Genomic DNA, 14798 nt, shown 5'->3' with positions numbered 1-14798 from the left:
TTGAAAAATAACGACGTCTCTGAGGCGCGAAATCTGACAGCGAGAGGAACGGCCGGATACAGGAGACGGGAAGAAACAAGCCGATTATGTTCGCGTTAATTAAGTGGTTGGAAGATGTAAAATTCTCAATTCTGCCAACTGAACATATACGAGATTTTAATGAGGATGAATAATTAGCCGGCATGGAGGAAACGGACCTTTATTTCGTGGAGTGGCGACAAGAAGCCAAGGCGGGTGGCCAGTCTAAGACGCCTCCATCATCAAGCTAGCAGGTGCCTTTTCCCATATAATATTACTTTATTCTCGCTTATTTGGAACGGAAGCGTAGAGCTGCCACCCAGGCAAAAGAGAAATATAAGTATATCACGTTATAACGTGAAAAGTTTATCGTTCTAACAATATACTATCATGTTTGAACAACATGTTTGAACAACATTGTACGAAAAATGTACATAATTATCACGTCCGTACAATATTGTGCGAACGTGACAATTATGTATATTATAATAACGTGATATTATATTATACCAGTGGTTCTTAACCTGGGTTCGATCGAACCCTAGGGGTTCGGTGAGTTGGTCTCAGGGGTTCGGCAGAGCCTCCGCTGTGACGTGCACGGCTCATTTTGTGCACCAGTAAAAAACATATCTACGTCTAATTTGAAAAAAAAACACACTTTATTTTTCACTAAAGAGGGGTTCAATGAATGCACATATGAAACTGGTGGGGTTCGGTACCTCCAACAAGGTTAAGAACCACTGTATTATACAAACATGAAAAGCATAATGTTAGAACAATAAACATTTCACGTCATAACGTGATATAGCTCTATTTTTCTTTTGCCTGGGTGGCAGCTCCACGCTTCCATAATTTGGTAATCAAAATATGTAACTTAATTAATTATATTGTGACGTACTTTTGCCTTTTCTTATTATTCTGCCTTCTCAATAACTATCAAAGCCTATTCACATTTAATTTGGCTTTCACAGAAATCCTACCTCTCCTTCTGGCTACAGAGTACTTACCAAGGTTAGAAACAAAGAACAGTTATGCTTTATTAATGTTCGCTAATTACAATGTTCCACATTTCCTTGCTTTTTAAGTCATTTTTAGGCTTTTTAGAGTTTTTGTTTTTTATTTTTTTAGCAGTAATGTTTCTGCCTATTTATTTCAGCCCATGAAATCGAATGCAGATCTTCCTAATGTGAGATTTACATAAATGTAAGTAATTTTGTTTGTCATTGTCATTAATGTTGTTGCTGTTGTTGTTTTTGTGCAGTTTGCAATCATATAAACCTAGCAAGCATCAGTCAGCACAGTGACTAACCTAAACAGATTCTTGCTTTATTCACATATATTATATGTAATTATATATACCTGCACATTGTACCTAGGGTTGCAGCCACTTGGCCCCACCCCATTGTTGTGACAGCCCTGATTGTACTTATACACTGCATCTGAACAGGGAACAGTCTGCCACATTAATGTATTTTTAAGTGACTTGTTTGTAATACATGAATTTGTTTCTTACAGATGTCAAAGTCTCAACCTCATGCTGCCCTCCCCCATCCTCCTAAAGTAAGTATTTGTTGTTGTGGTTTTTTATGCGGTGTCTGTGTCACATGCTAATCATAATTATTGAAATAACTGTTTTCTAACAGATTTTCCAAAACACTAGTTATGTTTGTTGTCATTCAGACCAGTACTACTGCTTAGACATTGTTTAGTGGTCATGCATGTTTGACAAGCTCGTTATGATACCAAAACAGTAGGCCTATCACAATAATCGATATATCGACTTAACACACAGTACATGTACATGACCTCAATAATTGTTGATGATGTAATTTATCCGCCATTATATTTACAAAAATAAAATATAATGATAACAAAACAATAACATTAAATATCATTGTTTTCTATTTGTTAGAAAACTTACTATTTATTCAAGTTTTTAAGGTATCTAATATTTTGATTCCTAACTTCAATGATCTAAATACTTTAAGAATTAGATGTTGGTTTGTCAATTGAAAGTGTGTAGATCTTGCATTATTATGGTGTTATATTATGATTATACATTCAAAGACATAAAATGGTCTTAAAATGACAATGACATAACTTGTCGCAATTGTTTATGGGGCAATATACCGACCAACAAAAAGTCGTTATCGTAACAGGCCTTCAAAACACACAGTTTTATGATTGATAAATTAAAAAAATAAATACATTTAATTTCTCTGAGATTCTCTAATATTCAGTTACAGTTCACAACACAGCTACCCGTACATGCAGTATTATACTGTAAATATAAATCTCTGCATTTAGCATCCCACTAGAAGCGTCACAGTTACTGCCTCTTTTTTTTTTTTTTTTTACAAATACCTGTACTATTACTAACACATTTACTGTTTTACTTTTAGCCTGTGGATACAAATGCAGATTTCCTTAATGTAAGTTGTGCATTTTAATTACATCATGTTATTTTTATTATTATTTATTTATTTATTTTATTTTACATTCAAATATTTCAAGCTTCTTGGTTAAAGAAGCTTGATTGCTAGTAGGTAAAGAATAGTTCACCTATAATTCATATTCCCAATTAATTTCTCACCTCTGATTGAATGCCTTTGTTTGTTTTCCTTTTGACTATAACAAAACATTTTTGCTGGATATATATGGTGAATTTATATGCATAGATACAGTCGTAGTGCTTGACACATGCAAACAGCAGTAGATGTACTAAAAAGGAAATAATTACAATCATGATGTTGATTGCTGATGTCAGTATATATATTTTAGAGGAATGTTTTGTTTTTCACCCAAAATGAACTATATTGCTTCAGAAGAGATTTATTACCCTACCGGACTCTTATATATTGTTCTGTTTTTTGTTTGTTTTTGTTATTTTCAGGTTCAATGGTGCGTGTTCTTCTAATGGCCGCCTTCCCACTGGAGGTTTTGATCCACAGCAATTTAAAAGGTAATCAGCTTTGAAAGTCAGTTCAAATGGTTAGGTAATAGTACTTTAAAAAGCCTACAACTCTGTCACCAGTTTCTTTACCAAAAATTACCCATAAAAGTATCGCTCAATAGCATATAATTGTAGTTCAAATGTTTAGTTGTACAAATATCAAATTTTTGGAAATCTAAAACTAGTCAAACACTCAAATGTTCATGCTTTTTATAGGAGGACAGAGCAAAACGGACATCGGCGCAGAGTGAAGAACTGCCCTTGATAAGGACACTATGACAGCCATATATAGTAAGTGAAGACTTTCTGTGTATCTAAAATTGCATACACCACAAGTAACTCACTTTGCAACCATTAAAATAGGTTGTAAAGTAAGTTACCAATACAAATAGGTGATGATGCATTGTAGTGGTTGGTCTCAGACAAAGAAGGTCAACAGATTTATGAATGCTGGAAGGTAAGGAGAGACGACCAAAAGGGGTGTTAGCATTACTGTAATGTGAACTGGATAGACTTCCCATCTAGGAAAAAAAAGAGGTAAAATTATGCGTAAAATATATCTGTATTAATATCTGTATCTGTATAAACAGAAATATCTGTTTGCTAAATGAAGCCAGCTAACATAAATCACATTTTTATTTTAACTCTGATAAAAGTAATAGAACTGTGACTTTTGTTTGTTACAGTGGGGGTAAGGAAGGGGTTTCCCAGCGTGTCCAGAAGGGCTTTGAGGATTGCAGTGAAAGCTGGGGGAACTGAGACTGTGTGTATATATATATATATATATATATATATATATATATATATATATATATATATACACACATATATGTACAGTGGGGCAAAAAAGTATTTAGTCAGCCACCGATTGTGCAAGTTCCCCCACTTAAGATGATGACAGAGGTCAGTAATTTGCACCAGAGGTACACTTCAACTGTGAGAGACAGAATGTGAAAAAAAATCCATGAATTCACATGGTAGGATTTGTAAAGAATTTATTCGTAAATTAGGGTGGAAAATAAGTATTTGGTCACCTCAAACAAGGAAAATCTCTGGCTCTCACAGACCTGTAACGTCTTCTGTAAGAAGCTTTTCTGTCCCCCACTCGTTACCTGTATGAATGGCACCTGTTTGAACTCATCATCTGTATAAAAGACACCTGTCCACAGCCTCAAACAGTCAGACTCCAAACTCCGCCATGGCCAAGACCAAAGAGCTTTCGAAGGACACCAGGAAAAGTATTGTAGACCTGCACCAGACTGGGAAGAGTGAATCTACAATAGGCAAGCAGCTTGGTGTGAAAAAATCAACTGTGGGAGCAATCATCAGAAAATGGAAGACATACAAGACCACTGATAATCTCCCTCGATCTGGGGCTCCACGCAAGATCTCATCCCGTGGGGTCAAAATAATCATGAGAACGGTGAGCAAAGATCCCAGAACCACACGGGGGGACCTGGTGAATGACCTGCAGAGAGCTGGGACCAAAGTAACAAAGGTCACCATCAGTAACACACTACAACGGCAGGGAATCAAATCCCGCAGTGCCAGACGTGTTCCGCTGCTGAAGACAGTGCATGTCCAGGCCCGTCTGAAGTTTGCCAGAGAGCACATGGATGATACAGCAGAGGATTGGGAGGATGTCATGTGGTCAGATGAAACCAAAGTAGAACTTTTTGGTATAAACTCAACTCGTCGTGTTTGGAGGAAGAAGAATACTGAGTTGCATCCCAAGAACACCATACCTACTGTGAAGCATGGGGGTGGAAACATCATGCTATGGGGCTGTTTTTCTGCCAAGGGGACAGGACGACTGATCCGTGTTAAGGACAGAATGAATGGGGCCATGTATCGTGAGATTTTGAGCCAAAACCTCCTTCCATCAGTGAGAACTTTGAAGATGAAGCGAGGCTGGGTCTTCCAACATGACAATGATCCAAAACACACTGCCCGGGCAACAAAGGAGTGGCTCTGTAAGAAGCATTTGAAAGTCCTGGAGTGGCCTAGCCAGTCTCCAGACCTCAACCCCATAGAAAATCTGTGGCGGGAGTTGAAAGTCCGTGTTGCTCGGCGACAGCCCCAAAACATCACTGCTCTCGAGAAGATCTGCATGGAGGAATGGGCCAAAACACCAGCTACTGTGTGTGCAAACCTGGTAAAGACCTATAGTAAACGTTTGACCTCTGTTATTGCCAACAAAGGTTATGTTACAAAGTATTGAGTTGTATTTTTGTTATTGACCAAATACTTATTTTCCACCCTGATTTACGAATAAATTCTTTACAAATCCTACCATGTGGATTCATGGATTTTTTTTCACATTCTGTCTCTCACAGTTGAAGTGTACCTCTGGTGCAAATTACTGACCTCTGTCATCATTTTAGGTGGGGGAACTTGCACAATCGGTGGCTGACTAAATACTTTTTTGCCCCACTGTATATGTGTGTGTGTTTCTTTTAGAATGTTTAAGTATGTAATGAGAATAAACTTATAAAATGAATATTCCTTGCTTGATTGATATGCTATATGTATGTTTTAAACATCAAATAAAGATTTCTTTCAGATGTTACATGTGAATGTGTTTTCTTAGAAATATATGAAGGGTTAAATTTATATTTTTTTGAATGATTTTAAATACATTTAAATTGTATTTTGAAATATATTTTATTAATATATTTCAAAATATACAAAAAATGGCCAAAAAATATATGTGCTAAAATACATTTCAAAATATATAAATATATTTCAAAATGTATTTTGAAATATATTTCAAAATATACAAAAAATGGCCAAAAAATATATGTGCTAAAATACATTTTAAATATATAAATATATTTTAAAATGTATTTTAAAATATATTTTTTTACCGTATGGGCAAAGCTACACCAGAGGGCTGTGCTGTGTAACAGGTTGGTGCAGGTGGTGTTATCTACATTTGAACATTAGGCAACAGTCTCATGAAGACACTTTATATTGTTCACTAAAGACCAACAATAACAGAGACAAAGGGAGAGCAGCAGAACTAGTGCTAACAATTAGCACTGCTAGCCTGCCCACCAACACCAGCTAATGTTCTTTTTTTTTTTTTTTTTTTTTTTTTTTTTTTCTAAATGACATCAGAAACAGCAGTATGCGACATTACGTGATGGCAGAGCTTCAGTTCATCCTTTGTCATTTTTTTTTTTTTTTTTTTTTTTAATAAATAGGACAGGGGGAATGAATGAGAGAGAGAGGGGGAGAGAAAGAAAGAAAACCAAAGGGGAGAAGAGAAGGTGAGAAGGGGGGGGAAGAGAGAGAGAAAAAAAAAAAAACTCCTGGGTCACCTGTATGGAGAAAAAAAACAAACAAACAAACAAACAAAAACAAACAGAGGAGACAGCAAACAACAAAGAGCAACATAATAATAGAGAAAACAAAGCACCATCACAATAAACTAGCTAGTCATAGATATCAGTATTTACTAAGTAATAAACGATATTGTGCAGCACGCAAGATAGACAGCGCACAGTGTGCTTTGAGGCAGCAGCCAAGAAAGCTTTAGTCCGCGTCTGTGAATACCCATGTGTGCATACCTGTGTGGATCAGCATGCTTGCATTCCAAAGGTTTCTCCATGTAATGATCTGCTAGGGAGTGTGGGGGGGCCACAGCCCCGTCCTCCAGGGTGTGAAGCGGGTATGGAGGAGATCAAAACTCCAGACATCCAGAGGACCCCAGAACACAAGAGACCATGGAAGACCAACAGGGGGGCAGCCGCGCCACTGTTCCAGTAAGAGCTGAGGAGAGTCCCAGATGAGGGCTCGCCCAGCAGCCGCGGAGCAGAAGTCAGGGGGAGTTGCAGTGACGCGCCCGTGAGCTCCGCCGGCCCCCAGCTGCGCCTGAGTGACCGAGCCCTAGGCCGAGAGGCCGGGGGCACCCCACCTCCAAAGGGGCCCGAGCGAGCCCCAGGCCCCAGGCCCCGACAAGCGGCCGCCAAGGAGTGAGCCGGTGTGTACCCGGACGCCCACCCCCAGACACAAAGAACCACCAACACACCGACACCTGAGGGAGTCCGCCACCGGCAGGGGAAGTGGTGGTGGGTGGAGATAGGCCTCCAAACCTTGGAGGGCCTGAGGTGTCCCCAGAGAGGTGGCGTCTGATACCCAACCTGACATATAGACACAGACATACAGGCACACACAGACACAAACATCCATTCCCACCCTCATGCTCTCATATGCACTTACTCCACACTCAACCAACGTGGAGACAGACATAAAGAGACGCTGTACACACAATCACACTCCCCAAGCGTACTCTACAAACCGGGTCTAGGTACCCTTGCCCCTGGAGGGGGGAATTGCACCCAGACCCAGGTGGTGTTACCCTTTTCCCTGCGGTGGGGAGAGGCAGACCACCCCGACTCCGCAGCAGCAGGGAGGCCCCACACCCCAGACCGCAGTCGGACGGCCAACTCCTCCTACTAGCCCTCCCGCTCCAGCAGGCCGCAGAGAATGGGGGTGAGAGAAGACTCCAAACCTCCCACCACCACCAGCTAATGTTCTAAAAACGATGATCAATGATTTTGCTGTAACGGCTCCAGCTGTCTGTGTCAGGGACACGTTGGAGATGAAGTGAGTGATCCAGTGACAAAGGTTTGGAAAGCTGCAGTCAGCTGAGACTAAAGGAGTCACCTGACCGAGAGACCAAATGTTTCACTGAGAACGTCCAGATGAACAGAATCAACCTTTGGGATAATCTGTTCCACACATCCATGTTTCACTTACTGCATTATATTTCCTCATTGCTGTGCACACAGGCCTGTGGCTTATAACCAACTCCAAGTTCAGACTCAGAGGCTGCTGAAGCTGTTTTCTGGAACAGAGACGTGTTGGATATAAAACCAACTCTTCTTTATGTGTCAGCACTGAGGAAAGGAGCAGCTTCGTTTCTAAGTGTATGAAGGACTGTAGCAGTGTGTGTGTGAGCTTTATTTCACAGACAGAACCATGTCAAAAACACAACTTCAGGTAAAAACAATACAAAATCAAAGAGTCTGATCAGAAGGATTAAACAGAGGAGTGTGGGACTGTTTTTAACAGACAGCAGGTTAAGCCAGGCTGGAGGAGTAAACTGAGCCTCGGTGTGAGCAGCAGTGTGTTTGACAGGAAGCTGAGATAAACAGTCTGGAGCCCATTTAGTGCTTCATATGAAAGTGTGAGGATTTGAAAGCAAATCTAAAATCAAGCAGGAGTCAGTGTGAGAATGATTTGTGCTTTTCCTCAGTCAGATGCTGGGAGTTTCAGTTCATCCATGTTCAGCGTGCTGTGCTTTGTGTAACAGGAGAATATGACAGTATAAATCAAGTCTTCATGTCACTGAAAGCCTCCACAGTCTGCTATGGAGGTGCATCAGTTTGGATTTACAAGAAGAACATTTCTTAAACCTGCCACAAGATGGCGCTCCAACAGAAGGGATGTCCACAGTGTAACACAGACACACACATACTGTGTGAATGTGTGAGTGAATGGGCTTTCAACACAAGGCTTCTGCTGCTACCTTTAATGACATAATTAGCTAACAAGAACAAACTGTTAATTACCACCAAAGAACGGCTCCAGATTTTAGCTGCTGACCATTTTGTGAAACGTTGATTACATCAGCTTATTGTTGATTTTTCAACCTTAATATCAGCTGCTTTAAAGGAGCCTGGTTCTCTCGCAGTAACACTTTTCTTCACTAGATGCAGTGCAGGCACAGTCTGTGTTTCTAAACTACACACTAATGTTCATTGTTGTGCAGCTAAATCCTCCCTCTGGATGGGAAGAATCCCTGTCAGGCTTCAAACACCTGGCTTGGTGTTCTGGAGCTAATGTGTCACCTGTGAGGACTCTGAGATGAACACACAGCAGACACTTCAGTTCTCCGTCTGTGTGTCCTCAGTTTCCCAGCATGCCTTGGCTGTGGTGGTGGAGGTGAATGAGGGGGAACATGCTGCTCTGTCAGCACTCAGGTTTCATACCTGGTGATCTCAGAGGACAAAGCGGCGTTACAGCAGCGCACGTTGATGAGACCTGATGCTCTGAACAGTTCAGACTTCAGCCTCACTCTGAGAAAACAAACGACTGACTGTCAGCAGCAACTACACCTGCTCCATCAGTGACGGAGAGAAGAACTGAGACTGAGAGACATACAGCTGCAGGTCAAAGGTCAGAAACGCCCGCTCTTTGTACGGGTCAGGAGTTAGTACTGCAGAGGTCAGAGGTCAGCTTGCTGACAAACCATTTGAAACAGTTTGGAGCTAAAAGCACAACAGCAGAGGAAAGAAGAGACACTGCAGAGATGATGCAAAATATTGTGTTTTGTTCTCAGCTGTCAAAAAGTGTAACACACGTGTTCCAGCACAGCCTTTGTGTACTTTCACTTCTCCATACTGTCCATTGGAAATCCTGTTTGTTACTTTTTGATTTCAGTCCATGTGTCCAAAGCAAACTTCTGTCCCACACTTTCTCTGCTGACTCTTCACCGATGCTCAGATGATCTCAGATGATTTCACCAGAACTCATCAAAATTCGGGCTCCACAGAAACCCAGACGTCACTAAACAAGCGTAACAAGCAAAGTGAAAACTGGTCGTTCAGCTTTATTGACCAAAGATAAGCTCACATGTCACCTCATGACACAGACACTTATTTCCACAGCATGCACGAGGACTGACAATAAGTGTCTATAAAGCCACTTCTATCTGCCACACCTGTGCTTCTGTCATGGTTGCTCTCCTCTCACTCTGTCATTTATCCACAGTCTGCCTCCCTCTGCTCCGTCAGCTGACGTCCTCTCTACACCACCTGCTGTGTTTTATCCTGCAAAAACACATTTAAGAAGCGTTGTGTTAAGGTTCAAAAATTGAGGAAGGAGAGTACAAACCACCATGGTCCAGAAGATCTTGGTCAAACAATGATTTTAATGACTACACGCGTGGGAAGCCAACCCTGTATGCAGACAGGAATTGATCTTCAACTTAATCAAAGCATAAACAGATATTTTATACCGTCAGGGCTTAAATTTAATGACGCCCCTTCAACGTCACAGATACATTTTATACATAGATCAAATCAAAACCACAATGACTTTTAACACAGTTTAAAAGAGCGTTGTCGTCGTTTTCATGGCCGGTACATCCTGTTACTGCCGGATGCTCGCTTGTCATCTTGACACCTCAGCAGCAGTTCTGCGACAAACTGCTCTTTTGCAACCCCAGCGAAACATGATTAAACTTTCCCCTCTTCTCTCTAACTGTGTCTCTAACACACGCTGCCAATGTGCGTGTGTTGTGCTGTGGAATGGTTTTTACCTGATTTCCAATTAGCATAAGAGGTGCTCCTAGTCTCACCATTGCGCACGTCCCCACACTTCCCAGAGGAACACGAGCCAAAAGAGTCTTGTGCCCACAGTAATAATAAAGTCCACTTCTAGCCCAAGTCCCAATTAAAGTGGTGGGATCACTTATATTGTTTGTGGTTCTTCCCGTCTGGGTAACAGCGCACCAACTTGGGTCGATTTCTCCCACGTTATATATTACTTTATCTGTGGAGAACTTAAAACACGTATAATTACCTTTTTTCGGCAAAAATGGTCCTGCCTTTGTCCGCTTGTCAACTGGAGGAAACAAACTGGACAACACAGTGCAGTCTCCAGTACTCACCGCTCCTCTAGTCATTCGCAACATGCAATCATAGCCCCACTTGTCCTCCGGATGGAGTGGAGCGGGCTCTGTGAACAAACGTGGTCTAGCAGAGGCACAAGCAACACAATTAGATAGCTCTTGTTCCCTAGCATTTAGAGCCATCCAGTCCAGCCAGAGATTACTGTCACTGAACCCAGTGGCGCGCTCAATTAAATCTTGAGGCTTCAGTCTAGTGTAGTCCACCGCCAGGACTCGTCTATCCTTTGGTTCCTGTTCCTCTGGTACCACATATAACGACCCGTTTCCCTTTTTTCCTGTAAAATGTGCAACCGAGTTTATTGGGTTGTTAATCATGTGTATTTCCTTTTCTTCTCTAATTGGCTCTACAGTATTTACGGGATTGGCCTTTTCAAGAAAATTAACTTTAATTAACCCCTTCGGGTCAATTCCCACAGTCTCCACACCCAAGACTAAATACACAGAGTTTTTACGCCGCCAGTTGCCCAGCGACATAGTCAAAGGATTCTTAGATGGACTATAATCTCTTTGAAGTTTTAACACGTTCTCCGACCCTTGTTCTGACGCTTCCCCATTCTCCCCAGTGTAACCCTTTACCTGATTCCAGTTCCGACACCAGTTTGCAAAGGGCCGACTTCCTCTTTCACAATGTGTACTTACTGCATAATCCCAACAAACCCACACATTATATCCTCTCCAACTACTATCTGCTCCTCCACACTTAAAAACATCGCATAAATCAAATGTGAATGAAGTTGTAGACCCATTAACATAGTTCAACTCTAAACCACCATATGTACTCAGTTACTCATCCCTTTTACCCGAAACCTCGTGTTTTGATCTCCTCTTTAGCCCTGTTTCAATAAACAGTTTCTCTTTTGGTGCTGAATTCAACTGGCCCCTGTGTTCAGACAGTTCGTGGGGGCCTCCCTGCAAAATATAAACAAGCAAACATAGGGCCATTATCAATATCATTACAGTCATCAAACTAACCATCACAAGCAACATTTTAATCAGTCCTTTCTCCTCACGAGTCTCCGGTTCGCGGGGTGGCATTGTGTGATGTATATTTGTACTTAGCATAAATTTTGAAACTTTGTTTCTGTTTTCCTCTTTCCCTTTTACTCTTTTTATTTAAACCACCCCTTTTCAAACTCTCAGTTTGTTACCACTCCTTTCTGTAGACGCGGTGATTTTCTCCTAGGCTGCTCTTCTTTCTTCAGCCTTCCAGGTGGACTATTGGTCGGCCCGTTGCACAGGTGAGAGGGTTTATTCTGCCTCTGTTTGTTGACACCTGTGTTCTTTGAAGACGAGTTTTCCTCCACCAAGCTCTCATGTGCGGGTGCACACTGCGACCAGTGGTACCAGGTGTCGCCTTTCCCTTTCAGCTGGACTGCTGTGGCCGTCCGGGCGGTCACCTCATACGGACCAGTCCAGCGGGGCTCCTTCCACTTTCGCTTAATGACCTTTAGCCACACCACCTTTGCGTCCGGGACCTCTCCGTTCCCCGTGGGTCTCTCACAAGTGACCTGTTTTGTAAAGCTGGACACAAGAGCTTTCAACTCATTAAAATATTCTGCATGAGACCTGTTGCTTGTCCTGGGCTGCTCCACCGGGACCACTGTCCAGGGTGCTGGAAACTGTCTCCCAGTCAGCAGCTCATAAGGCGTGAAACCTGTGGATTGGTTAACAGAGCATCTTATGGTCATTAAAGCAATGGGCAGGGCTGCGACCCAATTTAGCCCCGTTTGCGCACATATTTTAGCCAACTTGTTTTTCAAATTTAGGTTCATCCTCTCGACCTTTCCCTGGGATTGGGGATGATAGACCGTCCCGAACTTATGTTGCACTCCCAACATCCTCTCTACCTCTTGCAAATCTTTGTTCTTGAAGTGAGTGCCATTGTCTGATCTAATTCTCTTGGGAAACCCATGCCTTGGAATGTAATGATTGATTAAGCACTTGATCACACTTTTCGCGTCTTCACGTTTGGTTGCCCATGCTTCGGGCCATCCAGTCAGAACATCCACACACACCAACAAATACCTCACACCACCTGGGCCTGTATCAATCATGTCGGTATAATCAATCACAACCTCTTCTCCTGACCTCTCTGGCATGAGAAACTTACCGCCTTCAGGTTTTACTGCTGGCTTTGGGTTGTGTGCCCCACAAATTAGGCACGTTCTGGCCTTTTCCATTATCATCCTTCTCAAATCAGGATGCCACCATCGGCACAAATTTCTCTCCATCTGTTTCACTCCCACGTGACCAAGCCCGTGAGCCTCATTCACCTTCTGTTCCGCCATTTTGGCCGTTAAAGCGGGACGCCCATCTGGCCCCCTCCACAAACCACCATCTTGCCAGGCTCCTTTGTTTTCCCACACCCCCTTTTCCTCTTGGGATGTCTCCTCCTGAGCCTGTCTAACTTCTTCCATGCTGTTAGTGCTAACCTCCTCTTCTGGGGTTACCTGCACCATTTGTCTCTGTCCTTTGTAGCCTGCTGCTTCCTTTGCGGCTTCATCAGCTTTCTGATTTCCTTTCGCCACCATACTGTCTGCTTGTGAGTGGCCTTTGCATTTTATGATGCTTACCTCGTCTGGGTCCTCCAGGGCCTTTTCCAGTTCCTCCATTTCCTTTTTGTGACAGATGGGTGCATTAGTGGCCGTTCTGAACCCGGCTCTCTTCCACTGAGCCAGTTCCACATGAGCTGCTCCAAACGCATATCCTGAGTCCGTGTAGATGTTCACTCTCATGTTCTTAGCCAGCCTCAGGGCTCGAGTTAGGGCTATCACTTCAGCTCTCTGGGCCGACTGTTGTCCCTCAATTTTTCCTGCTTCTTTCACCTGAAACTCAGTTCCTACTCTACAGACTACAGCATAGCCAGCTTTCAATCCTTCTTCATCTCTGTGGCAGCATCCATCTGTGAACCAGTCCTCAGCTCCATGTATGGGCTCTGCCTTCAGGTCTTCCCTGATTTTTCCTTCAACTTGGGCTTTCTTAATACAGTCATGCGGTTCTCCTGACCCCATTAAATCTGCCATATTGATTCCTTCATGTGTGAATGTCAAATTTGACGCATCTAAAATTTTGCTCAACCTCTGTTGCGTCAGTGGGGTCATTGTGAATGCCTGTGAGTTCACATACGCCACTACACTGTGTGTGGTAAGCACTTTCAGTGGGTGTTCCCTCACTATGTGTGCTGTTTTCTGAATTATTTTTGCTACTCCTGCTGCGTGTTCTGTGCATGTGGGATGACTTGCTTCTGTTGAATTTAATCTTATGCTGACATACATAAGCACATCTCTACCTCCCCCTTTTTTCTGAAACAACACACCATTCACAACTCCCTTTGTTTCTGAAACATCAAGATAAAATGCCTCATCGTAGTTAGGTGTGGCTAGATCTGTGGCTCTTGACAAATCCTGTTTTAGCGAAATGAACGCTGTCTCTGTGTCCGGCGTCCAAGGCAATTCAGCCTTAAGATTTCGAACACCAACTTTCTTGATCAGGTCCCTTAAAGGGGCGGTTTTACCAGCATAGTTCGGAATGAACTGCCTGCTGTAACCTGTCAAGCCAAGAAAGGAAAGCAACTCCTTCACAGTTCTTGGTTTTGGATGTGTCAGAATTTGGTCTCTGTGTGTGTTCATTAACCCCACTGATCTGTGTGCGATCACCCGGCCCAGAAATGTTACCTCTGATCGGACCAACTGCAGTTTTTCTTTACTTACTTTGAAGCCACACTCCGCCAATCTGTTCAACACCACGAGCGATGCTGCCATACAGGCCGCTGCTGACGGGGCTGTAATAAGAAGATCATCAACATACTGTATTAATGTACAGCCCTCTGGCAGTTGACATGGGGACAATGCCTCCTTCAACACCTGATTGAAAATGCCTGGTGAGAGTGCAAAGCCTTGTGGTAGGCGTGTGTACCTAAATTTCCGGCCTCTGTATGTGAATGAGAAAATGTCTCTGAGTGACTCGTGCAGTGGAAGACAAAAGAATGCATTCGCTAGGTCAATACATGTGAACCACTTTTGGTCCCCAGTAATTTCGGTCAGAGCTGTGTACGGATTTGGTACAGGCACAGTGTCAGTCCTCAGTATGGCATTTATCGCTCTCAAATCATGTGCCATGCGGTAC

The 14798-nt window shown here is 42.6% G+C and overlaps 1 long non-coding RNA gene across 1 annotated transcript; it reads left to right on the top strand.

Annotated features, from left to right (window-relative positions):
* Positions 1–3247, top strand: LOC112433104 (uncharacterized). Its single transcript, XR_003023379.2, has 7 exons — positions 1–272; positions 990–1029; positions 1175–1221; positions 1534–1578; positions 2421–2450; positions 2912–2980; positions 3188–3247. It is a non-coding gene; the product is annotated as an uncharacterized LOC112433104 (long non-coding RNA).
* The last annotated feature ends 11551 nt before the right edge of the window (positions 3248–14798 follow it).

This window comes from Maylandia zebra, linkage group LG2 (assembly GCF_041146795.1).
Source record: "Maylandia zebra isolate NMK-2024a linkage group LG2, Mzebra_GT3a, whole genome shotgun sequence".
NCBI classification, from domain to species: domain Eukaryota; kingdom Metazoa; phylum Chordata; class Actinopteri; order Cichliformes; family Cichlidae; genus Maylandia; species Maylandia zebra.
This window is presented reverse-complemented; position numbering and strand designations above follow the sequence as displayed.